Source organism: Aulostomus chinensis, chromosome 21 (assembly GCF_037954235.1).
Source record: "Aulostomus chinensis isolate RoL2024-O1b breed Wild chromosome 21, RoL_Achi_v1.0, whole genome shotgun sequence".
NCBI lineage: Eukaryota > Metazoa > Chordata > Actinopteri > Syngnathiformes > Aulostomidae > Aulostomus > Aulostomus chinensis.
This window is the reverse complement of record NC_141340.1, coordinates 6,265,043-6,281,723: the sequence shown is the minus strand read 5'-3', so window position 1 is coordinate 6,281,723 and position 16,681 is coordinate 6,265,043. Positions and strand designations below refer to the sequence as shown.

General features: G+C 43.6%; 1 protein-coding gene across 2 annotated transcripts in view; it reads right to left on the bottom strand.

Annotated features, from left to right (window-relative positions):
• The window catches only part of cyribb (CYFIP related Rac1 interactor Bb), a 34,688-nt gene extending 19,042 nt beyond the window's left edge, over positions 1-15,646 (bottom strand). The window contains exons 1-3 of one of the 2 annotated variants that reach the window (XM_086191613.1): positions 15,494-15,643; positions 13,185-13,265; positions 5,159-5,250 (exon numbers count right to left, since the gene is read on the bottom strand). The gene's annotated coding sequence lies outside the window, so the exon portion shown is untranslated. Of the gene's footprint in view, positions 1-5,158; positions 5,251-13,184; positions 13,266-15,493 lie in introns of both variants that reach the window. The other variant, XM_086191612.1, reaches the window with a different exon arrangement.
• Between the last annotated feature and the right edge of the window lie 1,035 nt (positions 15,647-16,681).

Here is a 16,681-nt window from a genome sequence, read left to right as displayed (position 1 = left end):
TAAAAATCTGATCAAGATGGATTAAAAAACAAACAAACAGTGCAGCATCACCTTAAGATGTTTTTCATGCAAAATATCACTAACTGAATTTTGGGTGGGGCACAGTGGAGGTTTTGGAGGGATGATATGAGAGGGAGAAGTAGCTGTATATTTATTCCAAAGGGAGGAGTGCCATCTGGAGGTTGAAAAGAGTAGTGCACAGAAGGCATGCTTGCTGAGGAAGGCCACTCCCAAAACTGATACAATCACATAGCTGATTTAGTGATGCTTTTGATCAAATTTAGAAAATCCAATGACAAAATAATCTGTAGAGGAAGAGAGTGCACTGCAGAAAAGGATGTAAAAAAAAAAAAGAGGAGCAGCATCAATAGCTAATCAAAGAGCTCCACCTAGCGGTCACTTCCAGCTATTTCATGTACTATAAGCGAGGGATTTATCATACACGGAATTCAAATGACATATCTGTTCATTCCATTTTCATACTAATCCTCCCAAGGCTGTCTGACATCTTTTCCCTGCACTGGAATAACAGCAGCCGGACTCGAGGGAACCTGGTCAGGAAGTAACACAGTGTCAACCTTCCAGTGGCATTAATAATATATAACCAAGGGGAAGCTTTTAGCTGACATAACAAGCCACTCCAACATATTACACCCACTCAGACATATCATCTCCAATTACCTATTCAGTGAGTGGGAGGGGTGCTGGAGTGTTTTCCATCTGCTGAGTCAAGAGTGAATATTTCCATGCAGTGAAAAGACATGCAGTGTGAGCGTTTTATCAGAATTTCCACTGGGTAAGATGAAATAAATTAAAACAACTCACTCTTTATTTGGCTAATTTTGAAATGTGGCACCCAAAAAAACTGTAATTTGGGTTTAAAGAAAATAACAAAAGATATGAAACCAAAGTTAGTGAATGCTTATTTTTAGCTATATTAAAACACACACACACACACACACACACACACACACACACACAAATCAGCATTTAATGTATTATCTGCCAGCTACACACTACCAGGATTCACCAGACGGGGGCAGCATCAACTCAGTGACTATCACAGCAGCAGGAGAGCTAAGAAAAGCCTCACCTCAGGCTACTGTACCACACCTCCCCTGGCTTAGCGAGGCTAATCCACCCTGTAGAAAACTCTGCTTGCTGCATTAACTCGGCTCCATTCTCCATTCATAATGCAACACGTCTACAGTTCGCCTTCTCCGCCACCAGCTTGTGTACTACTGCATGCTAACTAAAATAGCACGCCATTCAGGCTATTTAAATAAATGGGTTGGAGTCTTACTTGGGCACTACATCAGCTTGGCATTAGTCTCCAAACACACACATGCAAAAGATCTCACAAGGGGGATACACTGACTTAGTGACCCTACATATCCTTTATATAGTACACACACACACACACACACACACACACACACACACACACACACACACACACACACACACACAAAGATATATACATACATACATATATATATAAACACACAAACACACACACATATATATGAACCACCTGAGGCTTAGCAGTCAGAGCATTCCAGCACCAGAGCGAAGCCAATCAAATGATAGCTGTGTGTCATGGTAACAATCTCCAAGGAGACACGGAGGAATATACACAACACTGACAGGGAAACCGAGGAGAAATGATGGATGGTTTACAGGGTGAGATGAAAAACCCTGGCAGTAAAATGAATGCCGCTTTAACGAGTGAAACCTAGATTAAACAAATAAACCTACATGTTCCTAAAATATTCTGCTCCAGAAAAAGGGAATTCACCTGGGAATGTTAAAAGTGACATTTACACCATTAAATGGAGAGAAAAGACAAAAATGTAGGCGTGATGATACTAGAAAGTCACAATTATGAACTAAGTAGTCAGAATTTTGAGATAAAATGTCAAAATTATATTTCACACTCATCAAATGCTTTCACGCAATTTCAACAGTCTTAACTTAAACTTTTCTCTCGTAACTTTTATCTCAGACTTTAACTTTTTATCTTCCAACTGTAACGCCGAAATGTTTTAATTTCCTATGATTTTTAAGCTCATAATCGTCATTATTTTGGTCTTCTTTCTCCCTAATGCTACATTTTTCCTCATAATTTTAACTTTTATTATCATAATATTACCTCCCAATCATGACTCATAATGCAGACCTTTTTTTATCTCGTAATTTCCGAGGCTAAAACCTTTATCTCATTTTTCTTTGCTGCTTAGAACAAGCCTCCATTCAAACCGCAAAAGCAGCCGACTATCAAACAACATTTCAAAACCTCTTTAATTTCAGTAGCAGTGTAGCTCCTGTGCGAGCTGCCAGCTGGTCACGTACAGAGACGGCGGGGCACTGACCCCTGCGCCCTGCAGTTACATAAACATCATGGCCTTGGGGGGGGGGCAGGAAGCTCAAAGGGACTACATTACTCAACTCCTTTATATGGCCCACAATGCACTTCATTTCCTGAGCCAGCGTAACACATACACCAGCAGCACGGCACATTTAGATTACAGCAGGCAGAGGTGCACTGCAGGCGGTCTGTGTACCCGAGCTACTGCGCCTGCCAAAGCTCTTAAGAACATTCGCAGATGATCGACGATGAATGAAATCAAATGTGTTTGGACATTAAAAAAAAAAACACTCAGTCAGTCAATGAGCGAGCAGTTATCATCTTCTCGTCCTCCCACCTGTGTTGCACTCACATTAGCATGAAAACACCACTAATGAAAAAAAAAAAAAGCCAAGCCACTGACTCAACTGCCATTTAGAGAAAGACAGCTATTCTCTCACACTCCTCCTGCACGTCCTGTGACCTAAATGAGGGTGCAACAATGAAGGAGACATAGGCGCAAAAACAAGAGTGACGCGCTGCGTTTCGTCAATCCACAACCTGCTTTTCTATTCAAATTAGGATTAGATGTGTGTTCCATCCTTGAATAGATACGGAGGAACACAGCTGTGGAGATAGTGATCTGGAGGTCAGAATGAGAGTCGGCAGGATCAAAATAGTTCGTTTACTTGATGGTAGAATCCAGGGTTTCATGTATGGACTCAGACACAAATATGTTCTTAAAATCATTCGAGGCCAACGAGAAGCCTGTGCCATCTACATTAGACTTCTTATTTTATTGCGCAATTCATTTCCTTTTGTTTCCTTACACTGTGTTTCCATGTCAACGGCCACAAAAACAGATTCAAGCTTCAAAGCTGAGCACTGACATGGCTTTTAGCACAAAATATGGACTGTAGATTTGGTCCCTGTGCCTCTTACAAAAGGAACTGCATTAAGAAGCTGGATCAGCATCCTGGCATATTTTAAAGGATCAGCTGAAAGAAAGCTGATTACAATCCAAGCCTTTCATTACTGTGCTCTACCCAGTTTCGTCCACCCAGACCAACCAGTGGCGCGGTGCAGCTCTCCTCTACCACAGCTGCTGAGAACATGAGTGTGTGAGTGTAAAAAAAAAAAAGTAAAAAAAAAGTGGTGACTTCAACACCAAAGATGGCAAAAAGTGCAACTCTGCTGTCACTAGCAGCACCTAAGAGCAGCTGTTGCTCACTCGTGTGAACGAACAGACTGATGACAGCCATGCCCACCGAATCATGTCAGTGCAAAAAAAAAAAAGAGAGAGTCAATAACAGAACAGTGAGCTGTGAGAAAGAGCCAAAAACCAGAGAAGCTGATGGCTGACTGGAAAAACAACAAGCAGGAAGACCCCAGAATCGTTGGGGGGGGCTGTGGATCCAGGTGAATCATTACAGGCTGATGCAACTAACATTACACTTTAGCAAAAGCTAACTATTAAGCTCATTTGATACACTCTTCTGGGCAGTGCAGTGGTGCAGTGGTTAGCACTGTTGCCTCACTGCAAGAGGGGACGAGGTTAATCCAGACTCTAAATTGACTGTAGGTGTGACTGTGAGTGTGAATGGTTGTCTGTCTAGATGTGTTGGCCCTGCGATGGACTGGTGACCTGTCCAGGGTGAACCCCGCCTCCCGCCTGAAGGCTGCTGGATTAGACTCCAGCCCCCCCCCCCGACCCTTAACAGGATAAACAGTAGACAATGGATGGATGGAAAGACGCACTCTTCTGAAATAAAGAGGGCTACAGGTGCTATAGTTTGGTGGAAAGATGGCTGTGTAGGCTGCATTGAGCAAGGCTGTAATAAACTGAGTTACAGTGATAGAAGGAGGAGCATCTGTGTGGAGATCTTTATGATTTTGTTTTCAGTAGGTTATGATGCAATTATTTCATGTCAGAGCGCATACTTAGCACAATTTCATCTGATCTGGATCAACTCCAGAAACTAATTGCTTGTTGCTGGGCAGAAGTTCGACCATCCTTGCAGGTTTCATGGGAATAAATCCAAATGTTTTAGAGTTATCCTGCTTGGAGCTAAACTGACAGAATTACTCCTCTGCGTGGTCAAGAGAGTGTAAAAACATTTTGGGAAAATTAAGTGTTTTGTTTTTTTTTTAATTATTGAAATTTTGTTGTCCTTCACAATTTCTGATCCCATATTTCCATCCATCCATCCATCCATTTTCTTCCGCTTATTCCTGTTAAGGGTTGCGGAGGGGCTGGAGCCTATCCCAGCGGCTATGGGCGAGAGGCGGGGCTCACCCTGGACAGATTGCCAGTCCATCACAGGGCCAACACATAGAGACAGACAACCATTCACACTCACAGCCACACCTACGGTCAATTTAGAGTATCAATCAGCCTCGTCCCCTCTTGATGTCTTTGGACTGTGGGAGGAAGCTGGAGTACCAGAGAGAACCCACACAGGAACAGGGAGAACATGGAGACTCCACACAGAAAGATCCCGTGATGGAGCTGGGGCTCAAACCCGGAACTTTCTTGCCACGACTGCACCACCGTGCCACCTATCCCATAACTGAAAATGCCCAAAAAAGATTATTGCTGGAAACATGGCTACCCTTATTTGATACATTACTTCTAGAAACTAGAACTACTGTATTTGCCTTTCACAGTGCACTTGAACTCTGACCACGAAGTTCGTCATCAAGTCCCAGCAGATGTTTGTAATATATTTGAAGGGATTTCCTCCAGGTGTGAGATATCATGTTAACAAATCAATGGATAAAAGCTTAATCTAACTGGTAATGAGGACCTACCAATAACAGAGCTGTACAGCTGTCAGTCAGGAGCAGGGAGGCCCGGCCTAGCAGGTGGCCTCGGGTCACGGTCCTGCAGCAGAGGTCAGCCTCTGAAAGACAAGACGACAGTGACACGTCACACCCAAGTGTGTAAACACCCGGGCACTGAACGAATTACGATTTTAGAATTTAACACACAGTTGGTGGGGAAAAAAAAAAACATGATTGTTAATCTAACTGTGGAATAAACATCGTGATTTTTAAAAAATAAACACATCCAAAAACTTCAGATACGCTCCATTTCCTCTCTCTTTCTTTCTGCATTTTCAGAATAGCACACGCTACACCACATACACCACAGAATAAAAGCTGACATGTGACAAAATTCATCGTCAGGTTTAAAAATTACCCAAAAAGGAAAGAAAAAAAGAAAAAGCTGCAGATGCCTTGATGAGCATGCAACAGCTGGGTGGTTCTCACGCACTGCCTACCTTGTGAAACTCAGGCAACAAGACTTTAAAAACATGGAACAGACACACGCACATAAAAACACACACACACCACTTCCTATTGTGTAACACTTCCTCTGATTCAGAGAGCATGTCGGGTTTTCTGCAAGGCTCCCCTGCTCCTCCTGTAAGAGTTTCATGACAAACTCTTGACTAAACAGGCAACGGAAAGCTTGCTCTTTATGATTAAGGCATGTGATCAAAAACAGTTGATCAGTGGTCAAATTAAAACATGGCTGAGTTGCTGTAAGCCCGTTTGTGCCCTGAGAACAAGCTCAGTAGACTGTGAGACCATTAGGACCAGTTCTGCCGACGCTCGCCTGCATACAAATGCACAGCACTAGCAGCAGTGTTGGTCATGCATGAATGTGATCAGACTTCAAACCCACAAGAACGGTGGGAGCTGAGGGGGTGTCAGACAGGAGAAGTAGCACTACATGATCCAATGAGACACTGTGACAAGGTAGTATTTGGAGAAGGGCCTTAAAAAAAATAAATGAAATTTAAGCCAATTGAAGCTCAGATGACCCAGGAACAACAACTTGTCCTGAGCTACAAAAAAATAATAAGATGTCTTTTTTTCTCTTTTGTTTGTGAAACACACCACAGTTTCCTGATCCAACAGAGCTGGCGTGTCAGAGGGGGCATTGAGAGTATGATGGGAGTTGGTTATGCATCAGGCCCACAGCTGTGGGCCATAGCATAACGTCCTGCAATAAGCAGGAGGTTATGTGGCTTACAGTCAAGACCGTGGTACAAGGAACAGCACATTAAATGAAACAGATGAAATGGTTTTGCTGTTTGTGCTCACAAATGTTTAGCTGTGTTACGTGGTGAACAGAAAACGGTAGGAAATGAGCTCATGGAAATTAGTAGGAGGAAATGTGATGTTACAAAGTGTAACAGTCAAAGCTGTTGCAGTCTAAGATTACACAAAACAGTATAGAAGCATTTCCAAGGAGGTGCAGGTCAAGCCACGCTCTAGGCTACAGCATAGAGCATGTGACTATCCAAGCATGTAAATATAAGTCACCGGAACACAACAACTATTTGGAAATTTGTCCATCCTCCACCAGACAAGAAGATAAATAATTCTGTGCATGCAGAAGAGGCCTGCAGAGACATCTGAGTGCTAGTTAGCTTAGCGCAATAAATGGTAATGGAAGGGCAGGTTAGCATACCTTTGTCAAAGGTCATCAAAAATATTCAAAACTATTACAATTGCGACACATTGTAATTTCAGAATCAGACACAGAACTACTTTTCTGACTGGGTGCGATTTGATGCAGCACCTCAAAACTTTGGTCAACAAAGTAACAACTAGAAGAGCGACTGCTGATACTAATCACGGTCCACTGTGTAAGTGAGGATGAGGCCAATTACATCTGGAAAAACCAGGATCCAGAACCTGATCCATTTGTAACAGAATACAATGAAGAGGAAACACAGGTGGGTTAGCAGTTGTTAGCACTGTCGCCTCATCGCAAGAGGGTTCTGGGTTCAAGCCCCAATTGAAGCGCGGGACCTTTCTGAGTGGAGTTTACATGTTCTCCTTGCACATACCTCCAAAGACATCAAGAGGGGACGAGGTTAATCCAGACTCTAAATTGACCGTAGGTGTGGCTGTGAGTGTGAATGGTTGTCTGTCTACATGTGTTGGCCCTGTGATGGACTGGTGACCCGTCCAGGGTGAACCCCACCTCTCGCCCAAAGACAGTTGGGATAGGCTCCACCCCCCTGCCACCCTTAACAGGATAAGCAGTACAAAATGGATGGATGGATGGATGGAAACTGAACACACAAGACAGGTATTAAAACCTGACCATCCATCCCAGCTAGTTAGCTTAGCACAATAAATTTGCCATGGTTTCTGAGCGTCTGAGCTCACGGATGCAGCAGAGTCTTGTTTGACTCTGGGAAGGACAACAAGTCAGTGTATTTCTTGACTAGCTGTGCATTGGCAACATTTGCCAATTAGCAGCAATGGATCACCCATTGAGTACACAGAAGTAACTGAAATGAAAATCAGACATTATTGTATAAAAAAATCCAGTTACCATAACGTGTATTCCCCACTCCCTGCAGGTGAACAGGAGCCGAGGGATGAGCAAGAATATCGACTGGGTGCAATTAGGAGTTTGTGAAGCCCACGAGGGACGGAGGAGCCGCTGATGAACACAATTTCATCAAGAAATCTCCCTCCGAGCAGCTACATGGACCAGACACGCTGACACTGGAATGTCAAAACTATTCAACAGTGTGTATTTCTGTACTAGATGTGGGGAACTTTACAGTCCAAAAGGGGGGAAATTGTCATAATAAATAGTCTGGCTGCACCGTAAATCAACACAGACCACACTAACCATTTTTAAAAAAAAGCATTTTAATTATTTATGATATGGTAATTCAACATCCTCATTATGTAATGAGAGTTGGGGCAAATTACTTTTATAGGACATTTTTTTATGGATGTCTGGAAAGTCTTCAGGAGCCTTTTGAGGGCTTAACAGCTTTAACTAACATGCTTTTTATTGTTCCAAAAAAAAAAATCTTTTCACTACAACAAATTTGACAGGATACGGAACTTACAGAAAACACATCTGTGCAATAAATGCTTGTTGAGATGTGAGTGTTTTAGAAACCAGTAGCTGTGCGGAAAGGAACGTAACCACACCTCTATATGAACGTTGGAACATCATGCGAGGGTGGAGGTTTGGTGCGGGGGCAGGACTACCACACATTAATACATGCACCAACAACAACAACAATAAAAAAAAAGAGAAAAAGAATTGCAACCCTGCTGATTTGCCATCTGTGGTGACACCCCTGCTCCGTGGCGTCCACTGACATGCCGGCAGCTACATGAGGAGCTCGTGCCTGAAAGCTTTAACGTACGAGGATAAAGTCATCAGCGGTAGGATTCTCTCAATCATGCATGTGTGAAAGGTGCAAGGACACAAAGTCGCAGCTCCTGAGTGGGCCAGGTTATATAAAACCTCTCGTGTGAGTGATTCTATGTAAAAGTCCACTTAGCGTTTTTTTCTCCTCCCACATTTTCTCTCCAACAATTATGAAAGCATCCTTTTGGAGGCCTTTGAATAGGCTGCCCACGGGCCGAGAGAGTATGCGATTGCTCCCTCCTCTCATTATGCGCCTGCTGACTGAGGGCATCATACACAGCGACAGGACGGAAGTGAGAAAGTTGTGAAAAATGGATTCTACAAGCACAGATCAGAAAGTAGCACATGCTGATTCATACATCAAACGTGCATTACTCACCAGAGGCCACAAAACAACACAACTGGGACCTCCACGGCTCCAAACCATCTTTGTCTGCTCATGTGTTGATCACCAAACTGTTAAATCAATCTGATATGGGCTGAGCGGCATTCAACGCCTCTTCGTATAAGCTGGTTAAAACAGATCCGGGAGCTGTTTGTGATATCTGCGGGGAGTTCAGTGTGTAGACAAAGGCAGACCTGCTTCGAAGGGGCCACATTCAACTTTTCCAACAGAGTGACTCAAGTATGTCATCATTTCAGCTGCGATCTGTTGCTTATGGACAAGAGCAGACATGCAATGGAGAAGGAGAATTCGAGGTACTCGAGAAGACGAATGAGAGTCGTCTCAGCGGGGAAAGGAAAAGTCTATGACCGCTTACCTTCTCTGTAGACAGATATCACACTTTCCAGCACATCATCTAAACCTTGAAGCTTCACAGAAAGTTCAGATGTTTTCAGAGGCTCAGCGGTGGGGTTCCGCAAGCAAAAATCTCATATTCTCCATGGAGGAGGCTGTGGAACAGCGCTCCTGAAGACGCCTCAAGACCATAGGACACAACAGCTTTTATCCACAATCCCACTCAGAATAGGGGTGAGGCATTTTGAGTTTCAAGAGCTCCTGCATGTGTTGGAGAGAAATAAGTGATAAATATGTTCACTGACGACAGTATCAATCTAGTTAGCAATGACAAAAACAAAACAAAACAGGTTGGTCGGTCAAGAAATGTAGTTAGAAAGATTGTTGGGTCAGTAATATAATTTTAAATGGCTTACGAGTGAAGAAATTCCATCACTCTTCAGATAATTACATGCACAATCTTGCACATTTGCCTATTCCTTGGTTTTCCTTGTTCCTTTTTGCACCAGATCAAATATTGTACAGTAGTCATTCAACTGCTGGCTGTTGGGTTTGGTTCCTGCCATGAAACTTGGAAAAAATGAAGGCAACATTTACTTCCGTACCCTGAGCCAGTCACTGCTGAGTTCTATCTGCACGATGCTGGAGTCATGATAATGGAGCAGAACGCTGAAGTCAGTAAGAGGAAGTTGGTCCAAATAACTGCACAAACAGCATTATGCCACAGAGAGATCAATAAAGCTTCATAAACACAGCAGCTGATGGAGCGCGTTCCCTTTAGAACACACGGTCACGGTAACAGGTTTAGAGAGACTGACAGGTGTTGCTTCAACTCTGTGGTTACATTTTGAAGCTGCTGCATTTAAATTGCAGTCATGTTATTGTTTCTCCCCTCTAACAGATTAAAAAAAAAAGAAGCTTTTTGATATAGAATGAAACAAAGCCTCAATAACTAGGTTAAAAAAAGGCTCAAAAATCTATGCTTAGAACATTTTCACTCCGGAAAATAATTTCCTGTCATAAATCTAAAGCGCCATGCTGTCTCTGTACAGTAAACACGTGATGGATGCCAGAGATGACACAACCGTCGAACCACACAATATACGAACATGTTACAACAATAACGCCACATTGTGTGTGTGTGGAAACTCTCACCGGTGGGTATATAATAAATAGTCTGGCTGTCAGAAATGGAGACCACAGACAACATTCATAGAGAGAAGAACTAGAACCTGAAGCCGTCAGCTCAGGCTCACAGGAGTTTGTTGGTATAAATCAAGGCTGTAGTTCGGAGGGACGAGTGTCAAAGTAGACTACAGGATGAAGTTCTATGGTTTATTTTATAGGGCGGCACTGTCACCTCACAGCAAGAAGGTTCCGGGTTTGAGCCCCGGCTCCAGCACGGGGTCTTTCTGTGTGGAGTCTCCATGTTCTCCCTGTTCCTGTGTGGGTTCTCTCTGGTACTCCAGCTTCCTCCCACAGTCCAAAGACATCAAGAGGGGACGAGGCTGATTGATACTCTAAATTGACTGATGGTGTGACTGTGAGTGTGAATGGTTGTCTGTCTATGTGTTGGTCCTGTGATGGACTGGTGACCCATCCAGGGAGAACCTGGCCTCTCACCCGAAGGGTGATGGGATGGACTCCACCCCCCCCTAGCGACCTTTAACAGGATAAGAGGTAGAAAATGGATGAATGGTTTATTTTATATCACGTCCATACAGCTTTATAAGCAGTTTTCAACAAACGATAATGTATTATTGTCATTGGTTTCAAGTTTCAATGAGGAAAACCAGACTTGATTTAAAACTTCTGTGAAAATACCAAATGGAAGAGTTCAGTTTTGGAGGGAAAAGCAAACTCTGACTCCTGAACTAAACTATCATGACACAGTTCATCCAGCAGAGAAAGTCCAAATTGGCCAAAGCTTCTTTTTCTCAGCGTTCCTGTACTAAAAAAACAAGTCTGACCGATATCGGACAATAAAATCAGCTGACCGACAGACCTACCTGGCTCTGGATGGGACCCAAAATGATGGCACGTCTCGCTCTACAGTAATCACAGGTTTCCCTCCTTTTCAATATATGGCAGAAAACCTTAAGTACTACTACATCCTACCAGAAATGAATGGTAAATCGACTCTATTCTATAGAACGCTTTTCTACCTTAGTGGCACTCAAAGCGCTTTACAGTGTCATCTCATTCACACACACACTCACACACTGATGGTGGAGGCAGCCATGCAAGGGGCCAACCTACTCACCAGGAGCAACTATGGGTTCAGTATCTTGCTCAAGGACACTTTGGCATGGCCATCGGAGAAAATGAGGATCGAACCAGCAACCCTTCGGTTGCTAGACGGCCACTCTACCCCTGAGCCATGCTGCCCTCTCAATGCTCTGTTGGCATCTGTTTGCAGGTCAGTGACATGAAGACATCTGAGCAGCCGTGGCCTCGAGGTTCTCTAAAAGACACTTGGAAAATGATGAATAATTCCTATTAACTACCATACTGTCCCCACTACAATTTCCAAGAGTATTCCAAACCTGGAAGTACATTCATCCGCCACTCCAGCAGGACACGTTATACAATATTATCCAATGCATTCTGCAGTAACGAGATGCAGTTCTGTCTAGCAGAGGTGTATATATGCTGTTACAGAGACTGCTGCTGCACCGTGTTGTACCTGAGTTCACCTACATGTTGCTGCAGCAGACGGGGGCCCATGAGTGATGCCCCCCCCCCCCCCACCCCATGAGCTGCTCTCAACAGAGGGACGTTGACAGATAGACCCTCTTGCATGTTGCAGCCTGAAGCCTTGAAACGCCTCAACAAATTTCACTTTCTTGTTGCGAGCAGCCTTTCGCTCGCTGTTACAACGTTTGTTACAAGCAACTCTCAACTCATCGCCTGTCAAAATAAGGACGGTTCAAAGAGCTCGCTTGCAAAACTGACAACAGTCGAGCCTAAAATGAACAAATGCAGAAGTCATTCCATCTCTTATCCCATCAGTTCACGGTCCTGTAGAAAGACCAGTCACGCCACGTTTCTCTGTCCTAAAACTCGTCACGCAATCTTTTTCTTGCGTTGACATTGAATGCAACACAAATTCCAGAAGTTTCAGTGCATCTAGGAAAGGACAACAAGGTTTCAGGACATGCAGCAGCAGATAGCAAGAGAGAACAACAACTTACCAGTAAACAAGCGCGTTATTAATCCAGGGTCACGATGCATGAAGGTAAAGACTCATGAATAAAACTGCGCTAGCACAAAGAAAGATGGACACATGCAACATTCCTTCAGTCAGAATCATAAAACTGTGTGTGTGCATGGTTCTGGCTGAGAAATCTCAATCATTGTGTACATGTTTGCACATGTGCAAGCCCAACATCCACTTCTGAGCAGGTCACACACACCCTACGCCAGGTTGTTTGACAGCCCCGGCATTGGCACCACCAAAAGAATGAAATATAATGGTGGCAAAAAGTGACTGAAAGAATTCATTTCATTAATCCTGAGCTATAGATGTTCTACAAAGTAGAAAAAAAAAGTCTTTGAGCACATCGATGGATTAGCCACAGATGGGGGGGAGGGGCCACCTGTCTCGAAAAATATGAATGAATGAATGGTAGTGGCGTCCTTGAGGTGTTCTGGTCCTCCCTAAGCTGTATTTACAGCACTCAGAGTGCTATTATGACACCATGATTTCACTCACAACATAAAATAGACAAATATGCCCCTAAAAATCCTACATATACACTAAATCTGGATACTACGTTTGTTAGGCGTGCGTGGAAGCACTCAAATTCTCAATGTATAAGTTTAGAATTGTGCTTTCCTGTACATTGTTTCTCCATCTGGCTGCAGGTTGACTGACACGTAAAAGTGCAACCTACCATTAACAGAACAGCACCGATAGCTCTCTCTCTCTCCTCCTCCGCGCCCACTCGCACGTCCTTCAAGAGCTTGTTTATTTCCTAATGACGGGGGGAGAGAAAGGTTGCAGTAACGCTCTGAACTGACGGACGTGTCTGCAATTAAATCAAGTTACTCTGCTGCCTGAGCGGGACCAAGTCAACCATCAGACTGATGAATATTTCATTCTTCACACTTGCCTCACTAGCATTATTAGTGTAGCAGAGTTGGCCTAATTCACACAAGAAAAAAACTGGAAACCTTTGAGAGATGTTGCATCATAGACACAATTTGCCTCACAAATGTCAAATTCTGGAGGTTTCACTTCCACTTTCAGGAGCTTTGCAGACGAGGCAGAGAGGAAATAAGCGCTGCTGCTGCCGCGGTACTGTTGTGAATGACAGAGAACTTTCACTCCACTAACACAGCAATAGTGTGTATCTTCTTATCCAAGTACCACCTGAATACTGCGTTTAATCCAACAAGACGCAAGGACGTACTGCAAAACGTTTTTTTCTCCATCTTGCAAAAACAACAAAACCGTCCCACGGAACGAAGTTTCTCACTGACGACTTTGAGTCTCAGTTTCGTGAGAAATAACAAGGCTTTGCTTCACTGAGGAAATTATTCAAGGAGGAAAGGGCGTTTTTTGATTATTATGCAAGACTGATTTTTTTAAAATAACATTAAAAAATAAATCTTAAGATCTCCTGCAGTGCTGAGAAAGTACCTCCACTTCAGAAACACTGTACTGAAGCAGCAAAAAGGCTCGGGGTGTTGCACTGCCCAATGCTGGGCAATTACTTAATGTCACTGGGACAGGACATGTGCATGTGTATGTATGACTTCCTTTAGGGCAGTGTTTCTCAACCTGGGGTCAGGACCTCCATGGGGGGGTCACCAGATCATCAATTTGCTTTTATATTTTACTGCCTGTGACACTGCTATTGATCGTCGTGTCATAAATTCTACTGAGTGTACGAGAGGCCAAGTGCGCACGCAATGAGAAACTAGGAAAAGTCGCATAAACTTGACGGGAAAAAAAGGCTGAAAACCACAGATTTAAGTAGCGTGTTTGGTTGGCCGTGTGATGTTTATTATTACTAGTTCAGTAAAGTACATCCATCTTCAGATACCCGAGGGTTGCGGCATTGGATCCTTAACAGAATTGTATTGGATGTGGATGCTCAGATACTTCAGCTGTGCGTCGGTATCAGCCGATATTAATTACAAGATTAAATCTAAGCTGTGATTTTCAGGTGCTACAAGACATTTCCCTCCCTGGGTCAAATGGAAAATCAAGCTCGGCATCAGTTCCTGCCGGATTACATGTCAAACATCCACAGTGACATCCATCAGGTCGGTGAGCCACCTCTCATATTCATTCACTGTACTGCGGTCCAACTTTGATGCACGTGTAGGTTTTTCTTCCAGTTTTGAGCAACTTTGTAATCATTTCTTTTACTCAACTACATGTACTTGACAGGTGTAGTTGCATGTTATTACAGATTAAAACATCCGAAACCTGTCCTAGCATGGAGTCTAGGATTAATCTACAACTCTCACGACCACCACCGTGATCTCAATATGTCCTCCACACTATCACGACCACCACCGTGATCTCAATATGTCCTCCACACTATCACGACCACCACCGTGATCTAAATATGTCCTCCACACTATCAAGACCACTATTAATAAACCTCTGGTCGAATTCTTTAATTGTCACGCCCTGGTGAGTATAAAATGAATCATTTTGAAGGAGAGTGAGCGATAAACTGCCAGCTGTCAGTGTGATCACTTCCTCTAATACACCCTGATGGATCAGTTACAGCCTGCAAACGAGCAGTTTAATCCAGGCCAGACGGTTCGCTTGCGACTAGATTATCAGCCTCTGTAGTGTCAACGGAGCCAATCGCATGTTAGGACCCAGACATTAATGATAGATGGAGCGTGGCACGCTCACAAGTCTCCTGCCAACAAGACGTAGCTAGGAGCGTAGCCTCGCGCCAGCCGTTAAAAGAGGAAGTTAACGGTGTATCGAAGATTAAAAAAAACAACAACAACAACTAAATAATCTGATAATTCTCATCAGCCTCCGACTAAACACGGATTTAATTCCGTTACACACGTTCATGATTCATCTTTAATTTTACCTGCGGAAGGGAGGGTGTGGGGGCGAATATAACGTTCAAAAAGCAGCCGGAATGAATGGCAACTGGTGGACAGTAAAGCCGCCGAGACGCGGTGACGACAAACGGAGGGATAAAGTTGTAATTTGTGTCTTTACCTTGATGCTCGCAGAGAAACACGGGTGGACACCACGCGAGAAGCCAGCGGCCGGGGGCTCAAAGAAGAAGAAGAAGAAGAAAAGCGATTTGCTCTCGCTTGTTTCCGGGTTAGTAATTGAGCGTCATTGTGACAGTCAACCCGGAGGGGAGTTCGGTTTGTACCACCATGCAGCGCGGAGGAGGGGGGAGGGGGGCTTCTTCACCTTCCCAGCTACACTGGAGATGATCCCGCCCGCTTCGCCTCGTCTCCGAGGCTGTATTCATCGAGTCTTCCTCAGATTAGCCTGCCGTTCACCTGACAGGCCACACCGTTGCTTTACTTCGTGTTAGTGATAGTTCGAAGTCGTGAACAAGATGGCCAAGGTTCGCTGCTGAAGTGCCCATGAGCAAGGAACGCACTGAAGCAATTGTTAGCACCAGGGGGCGCTGTTTCCAGTTTTTTTTCTCCATCTCCCCACTTGAGGAAAATGAAAAACGTGAAAAGAGAGGCCTCCTTATTTTTTTTTAGTCAGTGTTTATGCTGCCCATATTTTGGTAAAGCTCCTCACCGTTACAATGCATGTTTGCTTTACTGTCTCATTTTGATGTAACGCTTTATTTCTGTGTGCTTTCCCTTTGCTGCTTCGACAACAGGAATTTTCTCCCCCGAGGGACTAAAAAAAGGACTTTTCTATCTTATTTCAGGTGCCACAAATAAACAGATGTGTTTATTGAGGTTCTGGTACTTCAGTATTTCCTTTTTATGCTACTTCATACGACAACCCCACTCCAATATGAAACCTCCCACTCCACTGCGTGCATTTCACAGCTTCGGTAACTTTTAATATGAATATTTTACACAATGGATATGAAAAATGCAACCACATAGTTAATGAGTCTTAAATGGTTTCAAATCTTTTCCAACATTGTAGAAAAGCAATCAGAACTTGGTTTTTGCCTCTGTCCTTATCCGTTGTGAATCGCTCAACCGTTCAGATTAATTCATCTCGTGTCTCCAGCCAGTAAAACATAAATGAATCCAAACTGGTTCCAGCTGCAGCTCCAACTGTAACAACCACATTAAGCTGTAGTCACAGGTACCAAATCCGTACTTTGAGTTTCACTCAGTTTACCTCCAACGCTTTTGAAACCTATTTTTACTACGAGGACAGGAATTTGTAGTGCTGAATTTTCTCATAGCACTTTTA